Source organism: Pristiophorus japonicus, chromosome 5 (genome assembly GCF_044704955.1).
Source record: "Pristiophorus japonicus isolate sPriJap1 chromosome 5, sPriJap1.hap1, whole genome shotgun sequence".
Taxonomy (NCBI): Eukaryota; Metazoa; Chordata; class Chondrichthyes; family Pristiophoridae; genus Pristiophorus; species Pristiophorus japonicus.
The window spans coordinates 209156640-209177674 of NC_091981.1; positions in this window are offsets into that span (position 1 = coordinate 209156640).

Genomic DNA, 21035 nt, shown 5'->3' on the forward strand with positions numbered 1-21035 from the left:
AGGTACATTTTAGTTTAACTGAGTCAATGGGGATGATTTTAGCCTGACATGCCAGGCGGGAAACCCACAGGATTGAGTGGAACGTTGGTTTCACACCCTGCCCAATATTGCTCTCCATTGACTCAGAGTGAGAGTAAAACCAGGTGCAAAGCTACCATTGCACGTGATCTCCAGTTTCCCAATGGGCAGAATGTCTTGTCTCCCATGTTTGTGATCTCCTTGACATGAAGTAACACATCTATAATAATAATAGTCAGTTTTTGTTTGTCCTGGGGCAGGGGCGGGGCCGGGGGATGGGAGCATGTGGTCTGGACTGAGTGACAGTTGCACCGACCAATGGGTGATTAGGACTTGCCCGGCATCCTTGTACTGCCTCTGTCTTTTGCAGTACACTGGAAAACTATGTTACCTCTTGATTATTTCTAGAAACTTGCAAAAATCTGCAAGTACCAGAATGTGCTTGGAGAGCGCACTTTTCTACTGTTACAGTTTCAGTTTAGTGATTTTAAGCCACGTGCTGTTTATGGTTGAAACGGAGGCTCATTAGAGCAGTACAAGAGCTCACTGTGGATTTGTAATTGTCTCACCCAGGGTGGGAATCATATTCTGTTAACGACAGCTTTAGGTGCGGTGGAACCTCTTGAAAACAGTCACAAATTAAAATTTGCATGAAATATTTACCAGAATCTTTTACCTCTTGCTGCTTTGCCAAACAACTGTTGTTTCCCGCAGCAAACACTTTCTGTTGGTGAGGCATCTCTAAAGCCTCATTTATACTTTCACACCCACCCGTAGAGACTTAGTGCCGCTCAGGATGATCCGAGTGGAGTGCTTTCTTCAGTTTAATGAGGAGGGTTCTCTAATACAGAAGGTATTCAATGAGGCACCTGATATATTCACTGTCTACAGATTTACAGCTGAAATCACTTGGAGATTCACATCAGCCATTTGTGCCAGCTTGATGTGAATCTCCTGCTTTACAGATCGAAAGATTTCCCGCGCAAGAGATGGGAGCTTCTACTTCTGATTCTGATTGGACGAAATAACTCCCTGGTTAGAGGAAAAGTACCATCTTTGTTTTAAAGGGAAAATCATAAGAAATTTGTAAACACTGGGGACTGTCTCCATTATTGGTTTTATGGGGATGGCGTATTTAATCTGCTACTTAAGAATTTCGATTCAGCTTCATTTCCATGCTATTCAGCGGTTTGTTCTGTTCTTTTCCCCTCTAATGTACAGACCTCAAGCCTGGAGTTGCTGTGATCGCTGCATTGCATATTATAAAATTTGGTCACTTTTCTACCTGTTATATTTTTGTTCTGGGATCACCTCTTCATTTGGCTTCCAATCCTATTGGCCTTGTTGTCTGTGGAACAGCAATCATACATTTACCTCAGAATATTGTAGACCGTAAAGTTGGGTTATGCTGTAAGTACAAATTTCTCCTCAGGGTCTCATGTTCACATAAAAGAAGGAATTTTAGACTCCCTCCATCCAGCGGAAACCGCGCGGAGTAGGAGTTAATATCTAAGTGGTACACTTATTGCTCTTTTACTACCTTGCGGCCATTTTAAAGCCACTGTTTCTGCAGGTGGTTTAGGCACCTGCCTGACTCATAAGTTTATGTAAATCAGGGTTCTCTCACTTAGATAGAACACTGATGCTATTTTAACAGCCTATTGAGTCCATCTATTATGGACACTTCACTCATTAAACCTGGTGGGCAAGATGTTACTTACATTTACGTTTAGAATTCAGACATGGATATAAACCTAAATTATGAAATAAAAGTTAATCTAATTATTATAATTGGTTGCCAAAACCTACATTTTTCCTCTCTGTAATATATATAGCGCCACCTGTGGACTCCTGTGGCACTGCAGCCAATGCTGTTTATAATAAAGGGAACAGGTCACCTATGTTCTGCCATCTTAAGGATGTGTGTGTTTCTGTGAGTTACTGAAAATATCACAGTAGCGACGAGGATGGAATTATCGGAAAAAAAAGTTGAAATTTTTGTTGGTAGAGGATTCAGCCAGCCGACAGAGAGTCTTTGAGAGCTACAAATCTGAGGTAAATTAAAAGCACACCTGTTTGAACTGCCAGAGTCCAGATGGCTGCGCCTATAGGAATAATAGGACATTTGAGGGAGTTTCAACGTGACTGCAAAAGTTTCACAGTGTATGTGGAGTGGCTAGAAATGTTTTTCACCGCAAATAATATCATTGAAGTCTCCAATGCTGAAAACCATAACCGGGTGGTGTTGGAACGACAAAGGGCTATTTTCTTAACTGAAGCAGGGCCCAAGGTGTATGAAACCTTGAAAAATTTGCTTGTGCCTGGCAAGCCAAAGGACACAACTCTTAAGCAGATCAGCACTGCAGCCCTGAGCCCCTGGAAATTGCTGTAAGTTATCGTTTCGGAATAAGAGATCAGTTAACCGAATAAAATATCAGTGAGTACATTGTAGCATTAAAAAAGCCATCTATTCACTGTAATTTCAGAAACTTTCAGGACCGAGCATTGTGTGACCGCTTTGTTTGTGGGATGAAAAATGATGCGATCAGAAGAAAATTATTGACAACGCCAAACTTGACTTTTGATTTAGCTTGGCAGACAACTATATCAATGAATATGGCTGACCAATATTCCCGAGAATTTCATACTATTTTCAGTCATCAGACAACCGAGATGAATTGCCTGCAGGTTAAAAGTAAAAGGCAGTTGGGCCGCAAAGTCTCAAAAACTGACAATAGTAACAGAGTCCTGCTATCGGTGCCTGGGACAGCACATTGCTCAAAGTTGTCCATATGTGAAGGCAGAGTGTTTCATCTGCAGGAAAACTGGGCATCTTGCGAAGGCATGCTGACTGAGGGGTAAACCAACTGTCAAAGCTAGGAGTAGAAATCCCCAGAGACTACATAGCATGGAAGAAAAACAACAGGACGAGGAGATTTTAGAGCTAAACATCATCAGGAGCATGAGGTTAACTAACAGCGATTCAAAAAGTAGCATAATCCACATAGGTGTTGCAGGAACCAAGATCCCATGGAAATCGACACTGGTGCATCCGTGAGTGTAATACCGGAATCGCGAGACCTCGACAAATTGCGTGATTTCCCATTGGAGAAATCCAAGATAGAGCTGCGAGGCTACTCGGGAGAGAACATTCCTGTGGTAGGTCGTATCACCATACCGCTGAAATACAAGGATCAATTTCAGAGCTTGCCTCTATTAGTAGTGGCAGGAGACAAGCCTGCCTTACTAGGAAGGAATTGGTTGGGATCACTGAAGCTGGATTCGAGTGAGATATTTCGTGTTGAAACGAGATTTGCATCAAAGTATAATATCATCAAGAATTATCCAAAAGTGTTCTGCGAGACAGGCTGTCCAATCCAAGGCTTCAAGGCAAGTGTCAGTGTACAGAAGGACGCTAGATCGGTTTACTGCAAGCCACATTGGTGATTATAAAGTAACCGTAAACCAGGTTCTAGAGGGTCCCCAATACATTGCCAAATGTAGAAGATTTGTTCACAACACTGACAGGTGGTCAAATCTTCTCAAAGTTGGATCTTACGAATGCCTACTTGCAGCTTGAATGAGATGAGGAGTCCATGCTTGACTATAAATACTCATTTAGGCCTATATCAATTTAATACGCTACCATTTGGAGTGTCTTCCACCCCTGCCATATTCCAAGGGATGATGAACCAGATTTTGCAAGGTATTGAAGGGGACTACAGTGGGATGAGGGCAGAGTTGGCTAAAGTAGACTGGAAACACAGACTAAACGGTGGCACAATTGAGGAACAGTGGAGGACTTTTAAGGAGCTCTTTCATAGTGCTCAACAAAAATATATTCCAATGAAAAAGAAGGGCGGTAAGAGAAGGGATAACCAGCCGTGGATAACCAAGGAAATAAAGGAGAGTATCAAATTAAAAACCAATGCGTAGAAGGTGGCCAAGGTTAGTGGGAAAATAGAACATTGGGAAAATTTTAAATGACAGCAAAGAATGACTAAGAAAGCAACAAAGAAAGGAAAGATAGATTACGAAAGTAAACTTGCGCAAAACATAAAAACAGATAGTAAAAGCTTTTACCGATATATAAAACGGAAAAGAGTGACTAAAGTAAATGTTGGTCCCTTAGAAGATGAGAAGGGGGATTTAATAATGGGAAATGTGGAAATGGCTGAGACCTTAAACAATTATTTTGCTTCGGTCTTCACAGTGGAAGACACAAAAACCATGCCAAAAATTGCTGGTCACAGGAATGTGGGAAGGGATGACCTGGAGATAATCACTATCACTAGGGGGGTAGTGCTGGATAGGCTAATGGGACTCAAGGTAGACAAGTCCCCTGGTCCTGATGAAATGCATTCTAGGGTATTAAAAGTGATGGCGGAAGTTATAGCAGATGCATTCGTTATAATCTACCAAAATTCTCTGGACTCTGGGGAGGTACCAGCGGATTGGAAAGCAGCTAATGTAACGCCTCTGTTTAAAAAAGGGGGCAGACAAAAGGCAGGTAACTATAGGCCGGTTAGTTTAACATCTGTAGTGGGGAAAATGCTTGAAGCTATCATCAAGGAAGAAATAGCGGGACATCTAGATAGGAATAGTGCAATCAAGCAGACGCAGCATGGATTCATGAAGGGGAAATCATGTTGAACTAATTTACTGGAATTCTTTGAGGATATAACGAGCATGCTGGATAGAGGTGTACCGATGGATGTGGTGTATTTAGATTTCCAAAAGGCATTTGATAAGGTGCCACATAAAAGGTTACTGCAGAAGATAAAGGTACGCGGAGTCAGAGGAAATGTATTTGCATGGATAGAGAATTGGCTGGCTAACAGAAAGCAGAGAGTCGAGATAAATGGGTCCTTTTCGGGTTGGAAATCGGTGGTTAGTGGTGTGCCACAGGGATCGGTGCTGGGACCACAACTGTTTACAATATACATAGCTGACCTGGAAGAGGGGACAGAGTGTAGTGTAACAAAATTTGCAGATGACACAAAGATTAGTGGGAAAGCGGGTTGTGTCGAGGACACAGAGAGGCTGCAAAGAGATTTAAATAGGTTAAGCGAATGGGCTAAGGTTTGGCAGATGGAATACAATGTCGGAAAATGTGAGGTCATCCACCTTGGAAAAATAAAACAGTAAAAGGGAATATTATTTGAATGGGGAGAAATTATAACATGCTGCGGTGCAGAGGAACCTGGGGGTCCTTGTGCATGAATCCCAAAAAGTTAGTTTGCAGGTGCAGCAGGTAATCAGGAAGGCAAATGGAATGTTGGCCTTCATTGCAAGAGGGGTGGAGTACAAAAGCAGGGAGGTCCTGCTGCAACTGTATAGGGTATTAGTGAGGCCGCACCTGAAGTACTGCGTGCAGTTTTGGTCACCTTACTTAAGGAAGGATATACTAGCTTTGGAGGTGGTACAGAGACGATTCACTAGGCTGATTCCGGAGATGAGAGGGTTACCTTATGATGATAGATTGAGTAGACTGGGTCTTTCCTCGTTGGAGTTCAGAAGGATGAGGGGTGATCTTATAGAAACATTTAAAATAATGAAAGGGATAGACAAGATAGAGGCAGAGAGGTTGTTTCCACTGGTCGGGGAGACTAGAACTAGGGGGCACAGCCTCAAAATATGGGGGAGCCAATTTAAAACCGAGTTGAGAAGGAATTTCTTCTCCCAGAGGGTTGTGAATCTGTGGAATTCTCTGCCCAAGGAAGCAGTTGAGGCTAGCTCATTGAATGTATTCAAATCACAGATAGATAGATTTTTAACCAATAAGGGAATTAAGGGTTACGGGGAGCGGGCGGGTAATTGGAGCTGAGTCCATGGCCAGATCAGCCATGATCTTGTTGAATGGCAGAGCAGGCTCGAGGGACTAGATAGCCTACTCCTGTTCCTAATTCTTATGTTCTTATGTTCTTATGTAGTATGTTATTTAGATGACATACTAATTTCAGCACCAAATAGGCAAATTCAGAATAACATATTGAATGAAGTCCTCAAACGGCTAGAGAAGCACAGAGTACGCGTGTCTACTCGCAAGTGTGAGTTATTTCAAAACTCAGTGGAGTACTTAGGGTACAGAGTAGACAAAGATGGTTTACATCCAACCAAGGGAAAGCTGGATGCAATCAGAAATGCACCCACTCCCAAGAATGTCACTGAACTTCGATCATTTTTGTGTCTTATTATGGGAAGTTCCTACCAAATTTGGCTACAGTATTACATCCACTGAATGAACTATTGAAAAAACAGGTCCATTGGAAGTGGTCAGAAGAATGTGATACAGCATTCAAGGAGTGTAAAAGCAAATTGGTGGAAAGCACCATGTTAGTTCACTATGACGTATCTAAGGAGATCAAGCTAGCACGTGATGCTTCTCCGTATGGAGTTGGGGCAGTGATCTTTCATGTATCACGTAGTGGGGAGGAGAGACCAATTGCTTTTGCTTCACGCACGCTTCGTGCCAGTGAGCGTAATTATGCGTAATTCGAAAGGGAAGCTTTGGCATTAATTTTTGGGTCAAGAAGTTCCACAATACTGAATGGTCGTAAGTTTACCATTGTTATGGAACATAAGCCCCTGACAGCAATCCTCCATCCAAAGTCCCCAGTTCCAACATTATCTGCAGCCCAAATGCAGAGATGGGCTTTGATTTTGTCAGCATATACATATGATATTGAATACAGATGATCAGCTGATCACAGTAATGCTGAAGCTATGTCTAGATTGCTTTCCTCATCATAAGTTACACCCAATGTATTTTTCATACATTGATGAACTGCCAGTCACAGCTGAAGAGATTGGTAGAACAACCAAACGTGACCCAGTTATGTCAAAGGTATATGATTATATTGCAAATGGCTGCCCACACCAGGTAACAAACAAAGATATTCATCCATTCTTCATTCGTAGGAATGAATTATCAGTCTATAAAGATTGTATCATGTGGGGTGCAAGAATGGTTATACCAAATAAATTCAGGTCCAAATTATTAGAAGACCTCCATGACCAGCACCTGGGAATGTGCTTGACCAAGAGTTTTGCACGCAGTTATTTATGGTGGCCAGGTCTTGATAAAGATATAGTGTACATTGTCAGTCAGTGTACGACATGTCAATCGGTAAGCAAGCAAGCACTATCAGTACCATTACAGCCATGGAAATTGCCTCCCAGGGTGTGGCAAAGGCTACATATCGATTTTGCTGAGCTAGAAGGACAACAATTGTTCATTGTGATTGATAGCCATTTGAAGTGGGTCGAGGTGTTATCAATGGGGAAAATAACAACAAGTTAGACATTTTACAAAGATTATTTTCTTCATTTGGCCCCCAGAAGAAATTGTTTCTGATAATGGACCACAATTTCATTCAGAAGAATTTGGACAGTTCATGAGTAAAAATGGGGTAAAACATACCAAGGTTCCACCATACCACCCTGCTTCAAATGGTGCAGCAGAGCTACTGTACACATTGTAAAACGGGCCCTCATCAAACAGATGTTGGATCCAAATCCAAAGAAACGACAGTTGTCATTGGATCACAAATTGGCTAATTTTCTAATTACATATCGTAATACTTCTCACACAACTACTGGTAGAACACCAGCAGAGTTGTTTCTCAAACGACAGCCACAAACTAGATTCTCGTTGTTAAAACCAAACTTGGCACAGTCTGTAGAAGAGACACAATTAAGACAGAAAAAGAATCATGATAGAGGTAGAATAAAAGAGAGAAGTGTGAAATTAAATCAGAAGGTGAGAGTGAAGAACCATCACCATAAATGGTTAAAGTGGTTACCAGGAAGAGTGGTGAAGATATGTGGTCAAGATGTTTGATAATGGACAGGTTAGGTTTGTTCACATTGATCAGATTTTACCTATAGACATGAAAGTAGTTGAAGATGGGAATGATTCAATTATTTCTGACTCATCAGATAGTTTTGATACACCAGTAGCATATCCTACATCCAATGTACTGGAAACAAATCCAAGAGAAAGTCAGAATTTAAGTCTGAGTCCGAGTCAGGCAGACAAACAGTCTGAAGTTAGAGTGAGTTCAAATGAAAATCAAGGGCATCCCTTGGAGGAAAACTTTCCTCAGGATCAGCCTCGAATGAGCTTAAATTTGGCACCATGTTTGGAAGGTTCTGTTCGAGAGCGAAGGTATCCTTTTCGAAACAGAAAACAAGTGGTTAAGCTTGATTTGTAAATATGGCAAAATAAGTCCATATATTTTGTTATGTATGACCATGCAAGTTATGTCTGATAATTATTTTGTTATAACTACTTCTTCATTAAGGAGGGAGAAGTGTAATATATATAGCTCCACCTGTGGACTCCTATGGCACTGCAGCCAGTTCCGTTTTATAATAAAGGGAACAGGTCACCTGACTGGTAAGTTCTGGTATGTTCTGCCATCTTAAGGCTGTGTGTGTGTTTCTGTGAGTTACTGAAAATATCACACTCTTGTCTAACTGGTTAAACCAAGTACTATTTTATTTCGAGTTACAATGCAGGCATTTTGCAGACTGGAGATGAATTGAAATATTAGTGTGAGTATGAGAATTTTTCGATACCAGTAAGCATGGTAGCAATGTAACAATGAAGTAAGCAGTTAGATCCTGACTGGAGAAGTCAGTCAGTCTGAATGATGAGGAGCAAATTTTGGCCCTGCCTCCCAGCAGTAAACGGGCGGGGGCGGGCAATTAAAATCACCCGTGAGATTCATCTACCGATGGCCTTGGTGAGACCACACCTTGAGTATTGTGTGCAGTTTTGGTCTCCTAATCTGAGGAAGGATATTCTTGCTATTCTTCACCAGACTGATTCCCGAGATGGCAGGACTGATATATGAAGAAAGACTGGATTGAATATGTTTATATTCACTGTAATTTAGAAGAATGAGAGAGGATCTCATAGAAACATATAAAATTCTGACGGGATTGGACAGGTTAGATGCAAGAAATATGTTCCCGATGTTGGGGAAGTCCAGAACCAGGGGTCACAATCTAAGGATAAGGGGTAAGCCGTATAGAACCGAGATGAGGAGAAACTTTTTCACCCAGAGAATTGTGAACCTATGGAATTCTCTACCACAGAAAGTTGTTGAGTCCAGTTTGTTGGATATATTCAAAAGGGAGTTAGATGTGGCCCTTACGGCTAAAGGGATCGGGGGTATGGCGAGAAGGCAGGAGTGGGGTACTGAAGTTTCATGATCAGCCATGATCATATTGATTGGTGGTGCAGGCTCGAAGGGCCAAATTGCCTGCTCCTGCACCTATTTTCTATGTTTCTATGTTTCTACCAATACCAATTTAATTTGCTATTGGTGAGAAGGACACCCGCTGGAAACTGGGTTTAAATATGCAGATTGGTCTCCAATGATGTCATCGTGGCCTAATTGCTTTTTTAACCAGAGACCTTCGTGGGCAAGTGGTTGTGGCTTTCCCACAAGGCCAACTGAGCGGGAAGAAGAAGTGACCCTCCAGCCCTCACAAGGAAAGTTTAAGCCTCTCCTTCTCCGGCTTTTCAACCTTTCAACCCCTCCCTCAATCGCGAGGCCCTCCTGAACCTCCTCCCCGCGAATTACCTGAGTGCCGGGGACTGTTCCTACATCCTCCTGGCTGCCTGCTGGCCAGCTGCTGCTTCCGCCGGTTTTGGCTGGAGGATTGACTGAGGCAATGCAAATGAGGCTTTGGAGTTAAAATATCCCAGGCCTCACACTGTCAGTGCCGGGATGGTTTGCTGCCCGCCTGACTGCCTCCTGAGTTAAAGCCGGGGCCACAATAAGATGCTGAATGTTGTCTGTAACCAGAATAAATCTGGTTTCTTTTACTTTGTAAATTCAATGATGTATTTTTAGGAAGCCTAACCACAACATAACAAAAAGACCAAAGATTTCTGTTGAGTACTATATGGACACACTTTCAAAGAATGAAAGAGACACTTGCATATATGACTCCTTTTAAACTCTCAAAGTGCTTACATGCAATTAATTACAATGAAATAGACTGACTGTCGTTAATCAGCAAAGGTGGCCTTTTTGCACAGATCAAGATCCCATTAGCAGCAACAAGATGAGCGATCAGGAAGTTTACTTTTGGTAGTTTTGATTGAGGGAGAACTCCCAGCTCTTCTTCAAATAGTGCCAAGAGATTTTAACATCCTCCTGAGCATACAGAGAATTTCCGCTTCAGATTTGATCCAATGGACAGCAGCTCCAACAGTTAACCACTCTCTTGGCACTGTATACATTGTTTCTGAGGACAAACATTGAACTCAAAAAGAACATTCTAGTCTTTCTTTTGAAGCTTAGATGATATGCTCAAGACCTGGAGTGGGGCTTGAACCAATATCGTTCTGACTCAGAACATGGAGTGCTACCAAACAAACCAAACTAATGCATACGGCAATAAAAATGAAGGCAAATATATTTGATCCTGATCTGGTATCTTGGACCTTCATAAATTGCAGCAAAATTCCAATTGCCAAGCAGTTGGTAGGAACCCTTACTTAGACTTGATTAAGTCCATTTGTTTGATGGGGAGAGGTATCTGATCTTGCTCATGTGAAGTTTGATTGAAATTTTCTTTGTAGATGGATCTTTTTGTTGTAAAGTTAATCAGATTCCTGAAAGTGACTTACGTGTTATTTGGTGGTTTGTCTATATTTCACTTATAGGGGCACGAAAACTTAACTCAAGCACCCTAAAGGGGATGAAATTCATCAAGGTCTCTCCCATTCCACTGGTGTAACATTGGCACTGATGGGCAGGAAATGACAAGTTGGCCCATCAAGCCTGTCCCACACTCATGAAGGCTGGAACATCATGACTAGACACTTCCCACCTTCTGCCTCATCCCACAACCATGTAATCTCCCAGGAGAGGCAAAAAACCCCAGAGAAAACACCCAATAAGGGAAAAATACATCTCTGACTTCAGGTGATGGAAACTCATTGAGGAAATGATGCAAACCCCATTTACTTGTGTAAACAAGGTGTTCCTCCAAAGTTACAGCAGTGAAGTGCAAAAAGCCCTGCGGAAATTAACCCCGGCATTATTTACTCTTCTATTGTATTATGGCACTTAAATATAACTTACAATTGACACTCTGTTTGTCAATCAGTCCCCTCGGTTAATAGGTTTTTATTGAATTAAATTGACCCACTCTAAAATATCAGCTGATTCTGAAAAAAATAAATTAAAATCACGGTCTTGCCTGAATCTTGGCAATTTAATTATTCTGGTCAAAAATATGCAACACTTGAAGTCATCAGTTGATTGCAAATAAATGCCTTTATTAGTTTTATGTTAAATTGTTTCTTAATTTAAAAAGAATAATTTGGACTTCTCTGTTTACAAATGCAACAGTGAAGTTAAACAAGAGCAAAGGAAATGTATCAAAAAATGAAAGCAGCTCATCCAAGCAAGTTGCTGCCAGATCAGGAGCTGTGCAACATTAATTAATTCCAAGTTTCCCAGCTCCAAGCTGAGAGTCTGACACTCCCTAGATCAGATAGGAGCATGTATTTAACTTATGCTCGAGTAGAATGGGCCTGATGGAAATGCTTGCATTCAGTTACCCTCATAGGACTGCTCCTGGGACTGGCCAAAGTGGCCATTTACAGGTACAAGCAGCGCGCAGTCATTCGGCTCTATTCCTGCCTCTCTTCTGCAGCTATGTTTGCGTCCGGATGTCCTGGAGATGGAACACATGGTGCCCACCGGCAGGCTTGAGACCTTCCACAACCAGTGAGCAAGGGAGGGCCTGGAATGCTTCATCATCCCAACCCCACTCCCCCACCCCCCCCACCCCCAAGACCAAATTTTAATCTAAAACCGGCACAGACACGATGGGCCGAATGGCTTCCTTCTGTGTCGTTTTTTTTAATGATTCTTTGGGCCCAAGTTTCCACATGATTTGCGCCTGATTTTTAGGAGCAACTGGTGGAGAACGGACTATCTTAGACATCGCAATTCTCCACATTTTTTATCTGCAGTTCTAGTCAGTTAGAACAGTTCCACTTTGGAACAGAATTTTTTCTTTAAAAGGGGGCGTGTCTGGCCACAGTGAAAACATACTCCAAACTAACTTAGAATGGAGCAAGTGAAGATTTTTGTAGAACTGAAAAAACCTTGTCTACACATTAAAAAATCAGGCGCAGGTTACAAATTAGACGTCCAGAACGAGGTGGGGGGGGAAGGGAAGGGAAGTCATTAAATTCTATAATAAATCCTTATTTATACTTCTACAAATATTATACAAATAAATCCAACCTGAATAAACATTTATAAGCAAAGAAAAGATTAAATAAACCATCTTCCTACCTGTGTGAAAGTGCTTCAGCCAGGGAGAATTCTGCAGCCATTCGTTCCCGCGGGGGGGGGGGGGGAGGAGAAAGCCGTTTGTTCCCGCGGGGGGGGGGGGGGGGTGGAGGAGAAAGCCGTTTGTTCCCGCGGGGGGGGGGGGGGAGGAGAAAGCCGTTTGTTCCCGCGGGGGGGGGGGGGGAGGAGAAAGCCGTTTGTTCCCGCGGGGGGGGGGGGGGGAGGAGAAAGCCGTTTGTTCCCGCGGGGGGGGGGGGGGGAGGAGAAAGCCGTTTGTTCCCGCGGGGGGGGGGGGGGGGGAGGAGAAAGCCGTTTGTTCCCGCGGGGGGGGGGGGGGGGGAGGAGAAAGCCGTTCGTTCCCGCGGGGGGGGGGGGGAGGAGGCAGCCGTTTGTTCCCGACGGCGGGCGGGGAGGGAGGGGGAGGGAAATGGCTGCCTCAACTTTCTGAGGCTTCCTGCAGCCTTCTCAGTGCTGATGTGCTGATGGCAATGTGCTTTTATTAAAAAATGTTCAAAAATTAAACATCTACAAAGAACTACAAAAATGGCTGAGTGCCAATGTTTCCTTCACACTGCGCGTGCGCGAACGCTCCAACGCACACGCGCAGCGTTGCCGGCAGGAAAAAAACTAATTTAAATGGTACCCGCCGCCTCCCACTTACAAAATTGGCGCGAGTGTAGGCTCCGCCCTCCTGGGCGCCGCGCCAAACAGACAAGGAGCTGCAGGGCGCTCCAGAATCGTGCGGTTTTTTTCCGGCGCCGTTTTAGGCGCGAAAAACGGGCGCCCAGCTCGGAGAGGCGCCCATTTTTTATCGTGTGGAAACTTGGGCCCTATAACTCTAAATTTATTTGGTTCATTCACAGTTTATTGGTTGTGGCCCTTTAAGAAGGGGGCACTTGTTAACTCTTAAATTATGATGACATCAATTATTAATCACTGATGCTAACATGAAAGAGGTTGCATTCAGTTACATGTCCGTTGATAAGATTGAGGCCTTCCGCGACCGGTGGGCACCAGAGGGAATGGAGCGCATCATCAATCCCTGGGATAAAATTGTAATTTGCTTTGACAAGTTTTCTTTAAATTTGATCAATTTACAGTTTATTGTTGGTGCTCTTTTTAAAAAAGGACACCTGCAAACTCTTAAAGTCGATGACATTGTCATCAGCACTGAAATTAGCATAAAAGATTTTGCATGCAGTTACATATCGAGTTTTGATTGATTGTCCTTGAAGATTGCAAATACCAATCCTTGAATCAGACTAACATTTATCCTCCAATAGCAGGAGCTTTCTATGTCATGTTTCATCGAGAGGTTTCTGTTTAAAAAAATGGTTCATTATTCAACCATTGCAACTACAACAATAAAAACAATCAATGCAGTACAAAACAACACATTTTCTAGCGCCATTTCAGAAGTAGAACCAGTTGTTTCACATTCAATTGTGTTCATTTCTCTAAAGTTTTCTTGTTTTCTGTTTCATGCTTCCTTTGTCAAAAATTTCTGAATTATTTTTAAACAAAAGCATATAATCATATGACAGGAGACTTACAGTTTGGAGAAAGTTTAGGTGCAACTTTTATAATTGGTAAGTGGATCCCTGCTCACAATCGTATAAAAAGCTGTGTCATATTACCTTTTTCACACGATCACAGTTTTGACCTTTATTTGAACTTGGAATTAATCACTTGAAAAAGGTAATAATCACAGGAAGTAATTCAATGATTATTAAAGGTTGTTATAGATGGAATTCTGGCAGTAATCACACCTAGAAAAGTTTTAACTATGCAATGTGAAACAGGAATGTATTCAGGAATATTCATTAGTAAAGTTTTTCCCAATTAAAAAGTAACTGAAGCTGACATCATGTACCAACAACATGTGTAAATTACATCTGTCCCATTTATAAACTCTAGCCTGGAGTTAACAGATTGTTGTTATTGATGCACACACTAGGAGCATGGGGTTAACTAACGGTGTAATCCCAAAATTCTGTGATTCCTACATTCACTAATTAGATCAGATGTGTCACCTAAGGATCAAGGGGTATGGCGAGAAAGCAGGAATGGGGTACTGAAGTTGCATGCTGAGCCATGAACTCTTTGAATGGCGGTGCAGGCTCGAAGGGCCAAATGGCCTACTCCTGCACCTATTTTCTATGTTTCTATGTTTATAGCTAATACAATTATGGGGCGATTTTAACTGCCTGTCCACCCAGCCGGGTGGATGGGTGGTTAAAATCACTCGAATGATGTACCTGTCGATGTCCTGCACTCTTCTTATAGTCTACAATTTAAATTAGCTTTTTTCTGAGCAGGCCAGAAACCGTGAGGACGCTTCTTTAAATATGCAGATTGGGCTCCGATAACATATCGGTGCCCAACTGTTATTTTAACTAGTGGCCTGAATGGGGAAGCCGTGGGAGCTTGCTGCCATGTGATGTTAGCACGAAGAAGAGTCGGGGTCCAAAGAGGTATGAGTAGAAACATTTTTTCCCTTTCTTTGTGGGGCCAAGAGATGCAGGAAAGTTTAGGCTTCCCCTGCCCTGGGCTTCACTGATTGCAAGGTCTTCCAGAAGCACCCCTCCCTGTCCCTTCAGTCTTTGCTGGTAGCCTCCTGCTGTTCAACATTTTTCTCCCGCCCTCCGGCCAGTTGTCGCTTCCTGCCGGTTTGAGGCAGACAACTGACAGGGGACATGAAGGTGAGGCTGCAGCCTCACACTGGCGAGGTTAGGTGTGGTTTGATACCCTCCTCTGTTCTCACACCCGATTCCCGCCCCGAGTTCAAATCGGGGCTTCTGTGGTAGGAGCCATTGAAGAATTGTCATCAAAGTGGAATGTAATGATGCACTAATTTAATTGAACTCTAGCACAGTCCAAATGAATGCTATGATATATAATGTCTGCATTCTCAATTCTGAATACAAAATTATGAAATATAATCAGAAAAATGTAGAAACATATCTGATCACAAAATATATAAAATTCCATTTCATAGAACCATAAAATGGTTACAGCACAGAAGGAGACCATTCAGCCCATCAAGCCAGTTCCAGCTCTCTGCAAGAGCACTTCAACTAGTCTCACTCCCCTGCCCTTTCCCCGTAGCCCTCTCTTTTTTTTCCCTTCAGGTACTTAACCAATTCCCTTTTGAAAACCACGATTGAGTCTGCCTCCGCCACCCTTTGGCAGTGCATTCCAGTTCGGAAACACTCGCTGCGTTATAAAGTTTTCCCTCATGACACCTTTGCATCTTTTGCCAATCACAAATCTGTGTCCTCTGGTTGTCTTCTGCCAATGGGAACAGTTTCTCTCCATCTACTCTGTCTAGTCCCCTCATGATTTTGAACACCTCTATCAAATCTCCCCTCAATGTTTTATGCTCTAAGGAGAACAGCCACAGCTTCTCCAGTCTATCCACAAAACTGAAGTCCCTCATCCCTGGAATGCACCCTCTCGAAAGCCTTTACATCCTTCCTAAAGTGCGATGCCCAGAATTGGACACAATCCTCCAGTTGAGGCCAAACCAGTGTTTTATAAAGGTTCCTCATAACTTCCTTGCTTTTGAAACCAATGGCCCGAAATTGTTCAATGCATAAGGTCCACCCATTTCTCGCCAGTATGCCGGCGATGCATCGTTTCAAACTGCTGGCATACTGCCGAGACTGAAGAGCGCAATATTGGTCGATTTTTTTGGGGCAGTATGCCAGTAGTATGCGAACGTGGTGCAGCGGGCGGTAGGTAACATTGTAGTCGATCCAGATCAACTTTCTTGTCAATGGATGGTGCGGCACTGAACTGCGCATGTGCGATTTTATCCCCTCGTTTTTTTCAAAGAAGCTTTTTACTCGTGATTTTGGGGGTCAGGGGTCACCTGTGCATGTGCAGTGAGTTGAAGTTGAGGGTGAGCGAGTAATAAGCTAGTCGAGGGTCAGTTGGTTTAATAACAGATTGCAGAGTTAAACAATATTCCTAACAAATAATAATTATACAGTTTGAACAATAATATAACATATTTTACAAATCAAAAATTATAACAGAATAAATATAATGGAAATGCTCAAAAAAAAGTCGTAGTGCAGGAACATCGAGAAGGAGGAGAGGTTGAGGACTCCCGCCTTTGACGAGACGGAGTTACCTGCCCTTCTCGAGAATATTACAGAGAGGTACTCCGACCTAACAAAGGGTGGTCGTGGAAATCCCCCCCCAAAGGAGTACAGTAGGATATTAGACGAGATCGGGGAGGCTATGTTCTCCACAAGTACCATGGTACACACCGGGGAAAGGTGCCGTAAGAGGTGGAACGGCCTGGTGAGGGTAGCAAGAGTAAGTAATGATTTTATTTATGCACCCCCCATGTGCCATGCACCATGTAAATGTAGGTACAGTGACACACGGATGATGTTATTTATCCTAACGTTACGGCGATGTATTCGTGCTTTCAGACAATGACAAGAGGATCAATGCAATGTTTTAATGTGTGTGTGTGTGTGTGTGTGTGTGTGTGACCCTGTGTGTGTGTCTGTCTGTGTGTGTGTGTGTGTGTGTCTGCCTGTGTGTGTGTGTGTGTGTCTGTCTGTGTGTGTGTGTGTGACCCTGTATGTGTGTGTGTGTGTGTCTGTGTGTGTGTGTGTGTGTGTGTGTGTGTGTGTGTGTGTGTGTGTGACCCTGTGTGTGTGTGCGATGTTAAATGGATGGAAGATTGTTACTTTCATTTACTTCACTTTCTGCAGAAGACAACATCTGCAATAGCAGCAGATCAGTGGCGTACGGAGGGAGAACCCACAATGCAAGAAATCTTGACGGAGATTGAGATCCGTGACCTGTCGCTGGTCAGCGTTAGCAACCGTGCCACCACCGGCATTGGAGCTGACCCACCCACACAGGATGGTAAGTTGAATACAATCCCTGGTCTGTGTTGCGGTCCTGTCATGTCATGTAACTGTAACTGTAATGTTGGCCTTCTGTAATGTAATGTAAGTTTATTGCACTGTAATGTTGGCCTCATGTGATGTACTGCAATGTTGGGGGCATGTAATGCAATGCATATATGTATTGTCTGTCTGCGATATGTAATGCAGTAATGCAGCAGTGGTAGACATTTAAGTAAGACTGCGCTAAGTCATTGTACTATGTACTCATGTAACCCAGACCCCTCCCCTGGTGTCAAGCATTTTTAAATGTTGTTTTGTACTTCCAGACTTGGATGATTCTGACCATACCTCCACAGAGAGACCATACGACAGACCCACTGCCTCCAGCTCTGGCATCACCCAGCCCTCTACCGACTTCACCACTGGCAGAGATGATGAAGAGGAAGAGGAAGAGCCACTGATCCTGGAGCCAGTGGAGGTGGAGGTGGGGTGGAGATGGAGGAGGATACACCAGTTCCATGTGGGCCAGCTGGAACATCCTCCACCACCGACTCTATATTCAGGGGATTCCCCCATGGCTCCTCTGATTCTGCGGGACCAAGTGGTGTGCAGCAACGCACCCCCAGTGTTACAGCGCCTTTGCCGCAGTGATGGAGGGTGGTGCAGAAAAGATCAGTTGCTGCACAACAGATAGGCACGTACCAGGACATGGTGCGTTTGTTACAGGCCAGCGTCGACATAGGTTGAAAGCTGCTTAAGGCCATGGCTATGATAGCCGCAAACATCACGGCTCTATCAGAACAGCAGTCGGAGGATATGTCGCTTCGGATTATTGTGATTGAGCGAACCGCTGACTCCATCGATGCTATGTGGCAATCGACGGGATCGGGACATGGCGCGGAATCCCCCCATGCCATAGTAGTCAGGTCGCCAGCACCTGAGAATGGGGAGCTGACAGCAGATTCCAGCCCTGAAGCCGTGCTTCCACATCACAAGCTTCTCCTGAGGCCCCATTTTTTGCGCCTGCAATGTTTGACCCCCAGCAACAGCAACAGCACTCGGGGTGCGGTGCTGCAGGCCGGCTTGGTACCACCACGGGGCGGTATGGGCTCAGGGGAAGTGGGAAAGGGAAGTGCGAGAGTAAGAAAGGGGAGAATAGTCCCAAGGATGGTGTAGCATGTGGTCGAGGTCGAGGTCGGGGACAGTAAAGGGTCTTTTGTTGTACTTGTTCATTTAATAATTGAAGTTTGATTTTTTTAAAGTTTATTCAAGATGTTAAAGTTTTGTTAAAGTTGTTATTAAAGTTGTTAAAGTTGTTACAGTTGTTTTACAGTTATAAATTTTACAAAGTTTTAAAATTGTTGTATATTTTTGACATTTTTACATAAAGGTTTGAATTGAATGTAAGCACTCTTGTACAGTGTCAAATGTTTAGGCTAACAGTCATCAGGGTCCCAAAATGCAATCTCCACATTCAAGCAAAGTGTTCAATAATGAGCTGTTGATGTAACAATTTTGCAGTGGCATACGCTCCACAAAAATGAGGCAAAAGCAAAAGACAGAAAGGAGATGAGGAAAAGTGGAGGGCAGAGAAACCCAAGGCAAAGAACAAAAAGGGCCACTGTACAGCAAAATTCTAAAAGGACAAAGAGTGTTAAAAATGCAAGCCTGAAGGCTTTGTGTCTTAATGCAAGGAGTATCCGCAATAAGGTGGATGAATTAACTGTGCAAATAGATGTTAACAAATATGATGTGATTGGGATTACGGAGACGTGGCTCCAGGATGATCAGGGCTGGGAACTCAACATCCAGGGGTATTCAACATTCAGGAAGGATAGAATAAAAGGAAAAGGAAATGGGGTAGCATTGCTGGTTAAAGAGGAGATTAATGCAATAGTTAGGAAAGACATTAGCTTGGATGATGTGGAATCTATATGGGTAGAGCTGCAGAACACTAAAGGACAAAAATCGTTAGTGGGAGTTGTGTACAGACCTCCAAACAGTAGTAGTGATGTTGGGGAGGGCATCAAACAGGAAATTAGGAGTGCATGCAATAAAGGTGCAGCAGTTATAATGGGTGACTTTAATATGCACATAAATTGGGCCAGCCAAACTGGAAGCAATACGGTGGAGGAGGATTTCCTGGAGTGCATAAGGGATGGTTTTCTAGACCAATATGTCGAGGAACCAACTAGGGGGGAGGCCATCTTAGACTGGGTGTTGTGTAATGAGAGAGGATTAATTAGCAATCTCATTGTGCGAGGCCCCTTGGGGAAGAGTGACCATAATATGGTGGAATTCTGCATTAGGATGGAGAATGAAACAGTTAATTCAGAGACCATGGTCCAGAACTTAAAGAAGGGTAACTTTGAAGGTATGAGGCATGAATTGGCTAAGATAGATTGGCTAATGATACTTAAGGGGTTGACTGTGGATGGGCAATGGCAGACATTTAGAGACCGCATGGATGAATTACAACAATTGTACATTCCTGTCTGGCGTAAAAATAAAAAAGGGAAGGTGGCTCAACCGTGGCTATCTAGGGAAATCAGGGATAGTATTAAAGCCAAGGAAATGGCATACAAATTGGCCAGAAATAGCAGCGAACCTGGGGACTGGGAGAAATTTAGAACTCAGCAGAGGAGGACAAAGGGTTTGATTAGGGCAGGGAAAATGGAGTACGAGAAGAAGCTTGCAGGGAACATTAAGGCGGATTGCAAAAGTTTCTATAGGTATGTAAAGAGAAAAAGGTTAGTAAAGACAAACGTAGGTTCCCTGCAGTCAGAATCAGGGGAAGTCATAACGGGGAACAAAGAAATGGCAGACCAATTGAACAAGTACTTTGGTTCAGTATTCACTAAGGAGGACACAAACAACCTTCCGGATATAAAAGTGGTCAGAGGGTCTAGTAAGGAGGAGGAACTGAGGGAAATCTTTATTAGTCGGGAAATTGTGTTGGGGAAATTGATGGGATTGAAGGCCGATAAATCCCCAGGGCCTGATGGGCTGCATCCCAGAGTACTTAAGGAGGTGGCCTTGGAAATAGCAGATGCATTGAGAGTCATTTTCCAACATTCCATTGACTCTGGATCAGTTCCTATCGAGTGGAGGGTAGCCAATGTAACCCCACTTTTTAAAAAAGGAGGGAGAGAGAAAGCAGGGAATTATAGACCGGTCAGCCTGACCTCAGTAGTGGGTAAAATGATGGAATCAATTATTAAGGATGTCATAGCAGCGCATTTGGAAAATGGTGACATGATAGGTCCAAGTCAGCATGGATTTGTGAAAGGGAGATCATGCTTGACAAATCTTCTGGCATTTTTTGAGGATGTTTCCAATAAAGTGGACAAAGGAGTACCAGTTGATGAGGTATATTTGGACTTTCAGAAGGCTTTCGACAAGGTCCCACACAGGAGATTAATGTGCAAAGTTAAAGCACATGGGATTGGGGGTAGTGTACTGACGTGGATTGAGAACTGGTTGTCAGACAGGAAGCAAAGAGTAGGAGTAAATGGGTACTTTTCGGAATGGCAGGCAGTGACTAGTGGGGTACCGCAGGGTTCTGTGCTGGGGCCCCAGTTGTTTACATTGTACATTAATGATTTAGACGAGGGGATTAAATGTAGTATCTCCAAATTTGCGGATGACACTAAGTTGGGTGGCAGTGTGAGCTGCGAGGAGGATGCTATGAGGCTGCAGAGTGACTTGGATAGGTTAGGTGAGTGGGCAAATGCGTGGCAGATGAAGTATAATGTGGATAAATGTGAGGTTATCCACTTTGGTGGTAAAAACAGAGAGACAGACTATTATC